Raw genomic sequence first — 9,270 nt, 5'->3', positions numbered from 1 at the left:
ACAGCACATCCTAACTCTGTACAAAACACTCTCTCTCTCTCTCTCTCTCTCTCTCTCTCTCTCTCTCTCTCTCTCTCTCTCTCTCTCTCTCTCTCTCTCTCTCTCTCTCTCTCTCTCTCTCTCTCTCTCTCTCTCTCATCAAAACACAAACAGCAGGTTCACGTCGCCACTTCAGGCTTGTGTTTGGTGAGTTTTGTACCGTGTGGTGTGTGTGTGTGTGTGTGTGTGTGTGTGTGTGTGTGTGTGTGTGTGTGTGTGTGTGTGTGTGTGTGTGTGTGTGTGTGTGTGTGTGTGTGTGTGTGTGTGTGTGTGTGTGTGTGTGTGTGTGGCAAAACCTCCGTGGCTTTTGTTGTAATTTGACAGATGTGTTTATAAGCCAAGTAAAGTGTAGAGTTGTGTTGTGTTGTGTTGTGTTTCTCTCTCTCTCTCTCTCTCTCTCTCTCTCTCTCTCTCTCTCTCTCTCTCTCTCTCTCTCTCTCTCTCTCTTCTGCAAATGATATTTATTTTTTTTCTTGTTTTACTTCTTTACCTTATGTCTTCTCCATCTTTCTTTCTTTTCTTCTTGATCTCTTTTTTTATTCCTCTCCTTCCTTTCTCATCTTTTCTCTTCATTTTTTTGCTTCATAATTTCTTTCCTCTCTCTTCTGTCTTTTTTGCTCCTTTTCTCTTTTTTTTCCTTTTCTTAACACCCTTCTTCCCTTTCTATCTTTTCCATCATCATCTTTCCCTCAGTATTTTTTTTTTCTCAACACTTCCCTCTCCTCCATCTTCCTCTTCTCTTCTGCTTCTTTTTTTCTTTATTTCGTCTAATTTCCTTTACTTCGTCTTCTTCTTCCATCTTCTTTATCCTTCCTCTTCTCTCTGTTTTTCTTTACTTCATCTCCTTCCCCCTTTTGTCTTCCCACTCTTATCTTCTCCCCTCAATCCTCCTCCCGCTCCTTCCATTCTTGTCCTTTCTCCCATTTTATTCTTATTTGATCTTTCACCTTTTCCTCGAGTTTCTTTCTTCATTTATGCCTTCCATCTATTTCTGAACACTTTCCACCCACCTCTCTCTCTCTCTCTCTCTCTCTCTCTCTCTCTCTCTCTCTCTCTCTCTCTCTCTCTCTCTCTCTCTCTCTAGAAACTTACTTTATCCTACCATCAACAGACTTAAGATAACCTCATGATTCATTGTATCCCTCTTGTCTTGGCTATCTACAATACGTTGCTGTGGTTCTGTCACTTTTCTTTAAATTGGAAAGACAAAAAAAATTCTTAGCTTTTTGCGTACGGTAAAGGACAAGTGAAAAGAAAAAAAAAGTATGAACATGAAATAGCAGCAAATACAGTCAGTAGTAGTGTTTTAAAACGAAATAAGCGACAAAAAAAAAAAAGTGGACCTGACCGGAACACATGTGGCGGAAGAAACAAGACGTAGCCGCTGATAACAAGAACAATGGAGTGGCAGGTAGTCCACCGAGGAAGAAAAACAAGAACAAGAACAAGAAAAGAAAAAGAAAGAAAAAAAAAGAAAGGAAAGAAAGAAGAAGCAGAAGCAGAAGAAGAAGAAGAAGAAGAAGAAGAAAAAGAAGAAGAAGAAGAAGAAGAAGGCAAAATTGACAAAGAATCGTATCGTAAAAGTTTCGTCGTCTCATCTCAACCACTTTCAACAGAGCCTCGCGGAAGTTAGCAGGATTTACGAAGCTGTTTTCGTGGTTCTGCTGACGATCTATCAAACACTCTGCATCGCCAACAGGAAGAAAAAGACCCTTGAGAACACGACTTATCATCTTTGTGGCCTTGGAAAAGAGTGTTGGTGAGAGAACGAAGCATTTAACACTCTGACTATTTAAAGGAACGTGACTCTTGTTAGAAATGAGTAATTAGACGATTTTGCTCAGAACAAGAAATAAAGACCACGGCAACATTGGCTTTATCTGAGAAACAAGACAATTTTACTCGACAGAAGAAAAAATAAAGCCACATTATGTACTGACACTTGCTTTACCTGAGTTGCTGGGCGATTCTACTCAACAGAAGAAAAGTGAAGCCACATTAACATTTGCTTTATCTGAGTAACTGGACAATTTCATTCAACAGAGCACGGAAGTAATGCTGCTAACAGTTGCTTTATTTCAGTAACTAGACTAATTCACTCAACGAAAGAAGAAAAAAAAACACATTAAAACTTGCTTTATCTGAGAAACTAGTAATTTTTAAGTGACGAGAGAATTATAAGTAACAATATGACTGATAGCAATCTTGACTAACAAATTAAGTAACGAGACAATTTTAATTAAGCAATAAAAAAAAAAAAACCTTCCCTCACATCACTTCCTTAACCATTCAATCACACTTTTCCTGTCCGTCTTTCAAAACTCCAATTAAATCTTGCACATCGTTTTACTAAGCTTGAGGGAACGGGGCACAACAGTCAGAGGATCAAGGATACAGGCTAAAAATCAAAGACTGAAGTAAGACATTATATTACAAAACGCTATTGTATCATTGGCATTTCTCTCGGATCTTTTCTAGTTTTTATTTATTTATTTTTTTTTTTTTTTTGTCAGAGCAGCACTACGAGGGAACATTTTTTCTTTTACGATGTTTTGCAATAGACGAAGAACCAATAGGGATGAAAGGAAAAGATTAGTGGGAATCCCTTGCTAATCCTGACGGCCAGATACAGATTGCAAAGAGAGAGAGAGAGAGAGAGAGAGAGAGAGAGAGAGAGAGAGAGAGAGAGAGAGAGAGAGAGAGAGAGAGAGAGAGAGAGAGAGAGAGAGAGAGAGAGAGATAACGAGGGTCAATACTGGAGTGTCAGAGTTAATAGCAGTGCAGAGTGACAGAAGGAGCGACACTGCAGCGTTGGAGGATGAGAGAGAGAGAGAGAGAGAGAGAGAGAGAGAGAGAGAGAGAGAGAGAGAGAGAGAGAGAGAGAGAGAGAGAGAGAGAGAGAGAGAGAGAGAGAGAGAGAGAGAGAGAGAGAGAGAGAGAGAGAGAGAGAGTTTAAAGTCGCTAGCTGAATAACAAAAAGCTCAGGAAGTAAAACAAAAACCGGCAAAAGTCATGAAAGAAACGCTTGGAGAGACGGAGAGGAGAGAAAGCTAGGACCTGGAGAGACTGTGGGAGGACCTGGAGAGACTGAGAAGACCTAGAGACATCGGAAGACCTGGAAAGACTTGGAGGAGAGAACTGGAGGATCTGGGACCTGGAGAGACTGGGAGGAAGGACTGGGAGGAGTGACTGGGAGGAGGCGTGGAGAGACTTGAAAGACCTGGAGAGAGGTCCTTTGGGGACTGTGGAGGCCTGGAGAGACTGGGAGGAGAGACTAAGGTGTCCTGGAGAGACTGGAAGAGATTAGAAAGACTTGAAAAGACTGTGGAAACCGGAGAGACAGTGGAACCTGGAGAAACTGGGAGGACGTTGAGAGAGACAGGGGAGACCTTGGTGGGAGACCTCGTTGGGGACTCGTGGCCTAATCAATTAATGGGAGACAGTGAGATAAAAGTAATCATCTAATAATGGTAATGGCAGAGCTTAACGAGAGAGAGAGAGAGAGAGAGAGAGAGAGAGAGAGAGAGAGAGAGAGAGAGAGAGAGAGAGAGAGAGAGAGAGAGAGAGAGAGAGAGAGAGAGAGAGAGAGAGAGAGAGATCCTTCTACTTCTTTTTTTCATTTTCACCGTCACGGACCAATATTGTTTCCACCTTTGTTATTGTGAAAAAGTTGTTGCATTTATTGAGAAATGGGATTGTTGTTGCATTGTGTGACATGGGTACTGTATTTTTTTTTTTTTTTCGTTTTTTCTCTGTGCTTCTTATTTTGCGGTTTTTAAAATGAAGGGTTGTTGTGAAGCTTCTAATGTATTGGTATTGTAATTTGGATTAAAAAAAGTATTATCATGTATATATTAAGCAGAAAAGTACCTGTGGTCAATGAGAACTATCTATCTATTTATCTATCTTAGTCTTTTTCTTCCTTCATTTATTTATTCATTTATCCTCCTAACTCTTTTTTCTCCTTGTAATAATATATTTCCTAACTTTTACACATTCTCTCTCTCTCTCTCTCTCTCTCTCTCTCTCTCTCTCTCTCTCTCTCTCTCTCTCTCTCTCACCCCTTATCTTATTGCATCTCTCCCTCCTTACCTGTCAGAGCCTCTCTTTCTCTCCCTTCTTCCTCAAATTCCTCTCTTCTTTCATCTCCTTTTCCTTCACATTCTCCTGTCTTCGTAACAGTCACCTCTCACCCCTCACGGTCTTTCACCTCTTTCATCTCTTATCTCACACTTCTCTCTCTCTCTCTCTCTCTCTCTCTCTCTCTCTCTCTCTCTCTCTCTCTCTCTCTCTCTCTCTCTCTCTCTCTGATCCTCGCATTTCACTCTATTTTCTCATATCTAAGATTCAAATTACGTGCAATTAAGAGCAATGTATCATTCACATCTCTCTCTCTCTCTCTCTCTCTCTCTCTCTCTCTCTCTCTCTCTCTCTCTCTCTCTCTCTCTCTCTCTCTCTCTCTCTCTCTCTCTCTCTCTCTCTCTCTCTCTCTCTCTCTCTTGGTTTCATTGCCCAGTGCGTTTTATGTTGCCTTTGTTCCTCCCCACACACACACACACACACACACACACACACACACCACCCTCACTCCACCACTGTACCGTACATTTATTTCCATTGTTACTCGCTTTATTTAGTCACATATCCCCTCTACCCCGGTCTCTCTCTCTCTCTCTCTCTCTCTCTCTCTCTCTCTCTCTCTCTCTCTCTCTCTCTCTCTCTCTCTCTCTCTCTCTCTCTCTCTCTCTCCCCCTCTCTCTCTTTGTATGAATATAAACAACTGCACGTGTTTATGAAATAGCAAGGGATGAAAAAACTGGGATTGGGAGCAGAGAAAACGTGTGGATTGTATGTTTGAGTGAGATAGAAAAGGGGAGGGGAGAAAGGGTCAAGGGGGAAAGGATGAGTGAGAACTGGGATAGCAAGTCGTGAGTGAGAATGAAAGGGGAGAAAAGGGGAAAGTGGGATAGTAAGGGATGAGTGAAATATAGAAAAGGGGGAGGAAAATAAAAGTGTTAGAGGAACGGGGTGAGTGGGAAGGGGGGATGGTAAAGGCTAAGAAGAAAGACGAGAATAAAAAAACGTAAAGGGAAGGGAATAAATGGGATCTGGAAATGGCAAAGGGTTGAGTTTGGAATGTGGGGAGAAAGGGTCAAGGGAAGATATGAGGAGGTTTGAAAAAGGGATGGGTGAGAACGGGGAGATGGGGGAGAAAATGAAGATTGAAGGAAGGGAGGGAGGGGAAATTGGGAATGGGATTAGAGATGGGGTGAGTTAGAACGAAAGAGAAGAAAAAAAAAGTATTTGGAGAAGGGGTATGAGGGAGATAAGGGGAAATTTGGGATAGATAGAGTTGAGTAAGATAGAAAGAAGAAAAAAGATGATTTGGATAATGAAAAAAAAGTGAAAATTAGTAAATGGGAAAAATTAAAGTTAAGTGAGAAAATAGCGAGGCAAAAGGAAGTGTAAACTAATAGGGAAAAGGAAAAAAAGGAAAAGAAGCGTACAGGAAGAAAAAGAGTTAAGTGAACAATTAAAAAGGAAAAAAAAGGATAAGGAGAGCAATGAAATATAAAAAAAAGTGACAAAAATTACCTGAAAAGAGAAACGAGAAAGGAATCAGTAATAGGAAATAAAACAAAGAGAAAACAAAAGAGAAATAACTGAGAAAACCTACAAAAACCAAGAAAAAAGACGAAAAGGAAAAATAAAATAAACAAATGAAGAGAGATGGCCAGGAATAAGAAAGAAAGTAAGACAAAGAAAGAGAGAGATAGAAAGACAGTGAGTGAGTGTGTGTGTGTGCGTGTATGTGTGACCCTGGTACTCAGAAATGGCACGGTTTAAAGGGATCTGAATTCATTGTGAGGTACTGAGAGGAGGAACACAGAGGAGGAATAGAGACAAAGGGGTGGTGGGGAGCTATATATAGGAGAGCTGCATGGGAACAGTATGCAGTGAAATATTCCAAGCCGGCTGGGGGAAAGAGCTTAGGGATTGCAGGGAGGGTGTATCGTCCCGCAGAGTGTCATGGAAGGGAGGGGTGAAAAGTTACGGTGCATGTACTGGATAGGGTGACTACAGGGACAGGGGCGTGGAAGGGGATTAAGCAGGGGGATTACATGTAGCAGGAGTCTAAGTAGAAAGAGAAGGGGTTTCAAAGTAGGAAAGTAAATAGGAGGAGGAGGAAACTAATCAGGAAAAGGGAAAAGAGGAGGTAAAATAGAAGGGGAAGAGGAAAAGCAGAAAAGGGAAAAAGGTGTTGCCAGGAAGTTATTTCAAAGAAGAAGGACGAATAGAAAGAAAAACTGATAAAATAGGTAAGAGGAAAAAGGGTTAGGCAGGTGGGTATTTGAAAACAGAAGGACAATTAGAAGGGAATAATGGTAAGCAGACAGATAATTCAAAGCACAAGAAAAAAATAGAAAGGGAAAAAATGAATAAGCAGGAAACTGGAAAAGGATTAAACATGGAGGGGAGAAGAGTAAGCAGACTGACCAAACAGAAGGGAGTAAAAAGGTAATCAAGAAATGAGAAAAGGATTAAGCAGAGAAAAAATCAAACCAAACCAGGTAAGGTGAAAATAAATACAAAAAAGCCAATTTAAAGCAGGAAGAAGAGAAAACAAGCAGGGGCAACTCAAAATAAGACAAACAAATACAAGGAAGGAAATAATCCAAAACAAGACAAGCAGTAGTAGAGGAAAACGATTAGCAGGAATGAAGCACAGGAGGGGATAAGCAGGGATGGTTAATTGAAGACAAGGGCAGGTAAACTAGGAAAACAATTAGCAAGGAGGCCATTTAAAGCAGGGAGCAGGTAGCAGGTAAACACGAAGGGGGGTAAAAAGTAACGAGGAGTAAGGAAGGCAACAGCACAGGTGAGTCTGAATGCAGGGAATGACTTAGGTAAACACGAGACCCAACGTATAAATTAGTGAGGAAATACCAGGGGAAAATTTTGAGATACACGAGGCAATGTTTGGAATAATTTGGTAAAGAGAATAAAGGGTGAAGGGAGCAGGACAGGCAGGGATGAGGGGTGTAGGAAAGGGGTGAAGGGTGCACAGAGAGGGGTGAGAGGAGCAGGGCAGGGATGAGGGTGTGGGATAGACAGGGGGGAGGTGCAGGACGACGCTTAGGGATGAAACACGAAAAATTATGCAAACTGACAGGAGCTAATGAGACGAGAGAAGTGTCAAGGCTTTTCTTAAACTAAATTATGAAAGTCTTTTATTTTTTTTTACTTTTTTTTATCTTCGCTTATAGATGCATTTTTTTTTTAAGGGAGAGGCAGCAGCATATTGAGCTGGCTTTCGTTTTATTCATTTGTTTTATTTACTTTTTTTTTGTGTGTGTGTGTGTTCTCGACAAGACTTAATGAAACGAAATATAAAGAAAAAAAGATATATGTAAATAAAAATATGTAAAAAAAAAATAAATAAATAATTGTTAATTAGAATAAAGATTTGAAACACACGAGAGGAAAAAAAAAACACATTAATAAAGGAAAAAAACAAAAGATAGAAACTTAAGAAAAAAAAAACTACGAAATATGGTAAGAAAATCAGACAAAAAATTAAATAAATAAACAATGAAAGAACAAAGCACAAAATCTAGAACACAAAACAAAAGAAGAACAAACAGATTAGCTTGAAAAACGAAACAAGGAAATACGACTACCTATATATATTAAAATCTAAGAGGAAAAAAAACGACATGACGAAAGGAAAAAGGGGAAAAAAATCACCGTTACAAGCGTAGTGGAAATTCTGTGAGGACAAAGGAGTAAAGAGGAGAGGAGGGGAAGAGGGAAGGAGGAAAAGAGGGGAAGAATGGGTTAGATGGAGGGGAGGGGGAAGAGGGAAAGATTGGAGGAGGGGGGAAAACAAGAGGAGGAGAGAGAACAGGGGAGAAGGGGAAGAGTCTGTAAGATAGGAGGGGAAAAGGGGAATGTTCTGCTTCCTACGTCAAGGCGGAGGGGAAATAGAAGATGAAAGGGCGCAGGGAAGAGGCGGGACGAAGATAAAGAGGGGAAAGAGGACACTGCGGCGCCATCAAGAGGAATTACAACAAAACTAAAGTGCCCCTAAGCCTTACAAAGAAGACCCTTAGTACGCTGTATCAAAGGTTTATCTCTCCCTCTCCCTCTCCCTCTCTCTTTCTCTCTCTCTCTTACTGATATAAGTTTGTATAAATATAGAGTCTTTTACAGGTTAAGGGGAGTACGATAAGTATTTCCTATTATAAAAACTATACTAACATTTTAAAACAATCTCTCTCTCTCTCTCTCTCTCTCTCTCTCTCTCTCTCTCTCTCTCTCTCTCTCTCTCTCTCTCTCTCTCTCTCTATTATTTATACAAAAATACATCATACGTGTTTACAGAGTTGCTGTACATATACTTTACATATTTAATACAACAAATTAGGCTAAAGAAGTCACTGTTAATGCCTTCTATCTGAAAGCCTCTCTCTGTCCTGTCAGTAACAGCCACACATTCACTGCAGTCTTGAACTGCTGCCTGGTCCAGCCCTCAACACTTGGCTGCACTGTAACAAACGCGTTCCACCAGCCGATGTATGTGTTCAGAAATTGTCTTTGCTGGTGCCACGCTCTGCACCTGGGCTGGAGCAGCTCCCCAGGGGTGCGTGTGACAGCTCTGGTGGTGACTTCGGCATGTCGGGCAGGCTGCCAGAGAGCCTGCAGGTGCGTCACCCGTTGCTGTTGCACCTTGAACATGACGATGAGGCCCGCCACGTCTCGCCGGTGCTAGAGGGTGTGCAGTGCAGGCTGAAGGCCGAGCTCACTGTTCCTGAACTTTCTCTCTCTCTCTCTCTCTCTCTCTCTCTCTCTCTCTCTCTCTCTCTCTCTCTCTCTCTCTCTCTCTCTCTCTGTCGGGTTCCTCAATAAAATATAACGTTTCTCTATATCAAAGGTGGAGAAACAGTCATACGTGTACAGTGAATGACAGTTAAAACGATAAGTACTGGAAGGTAAGTCTTTCATTCTCTCTCTCTCTCTCTCTCTCTCTCTCTCTCTCTCTCTCTCTCTCTCTCTCTCTCTCTCTCTCTCTCTCTCTCTCTCTCTCTCTCTCTCTCTCTCTCTCTCTCTCTCTCTCAATCATACACCCAATACCTCCCAAACCTTGCTGTAATCCCTCCACTCCTCCAGGTCAGTGTAGGCAACACTCGGGTCTCTGTGTGCAATTATTGTTTATCGATGCAACACAGT

The sequence above is a fragment of the Scylla paramamosain genome, chromosome 22 (genome assembly GCF_035594125.1).
Source record: "Scylla paramamosain isolate STU-SP2022 chromosome 22, ASM3559412v1, whole genome shotgun sequence".
NCBI lineage: Eukaryota > Metazoa > Arthropoda > Malacostraca > Decapoda > Portunidae > Scylla > Scylla paramamosain.
Note: the sequence above shows the minus strand (reverse complement) of the source record.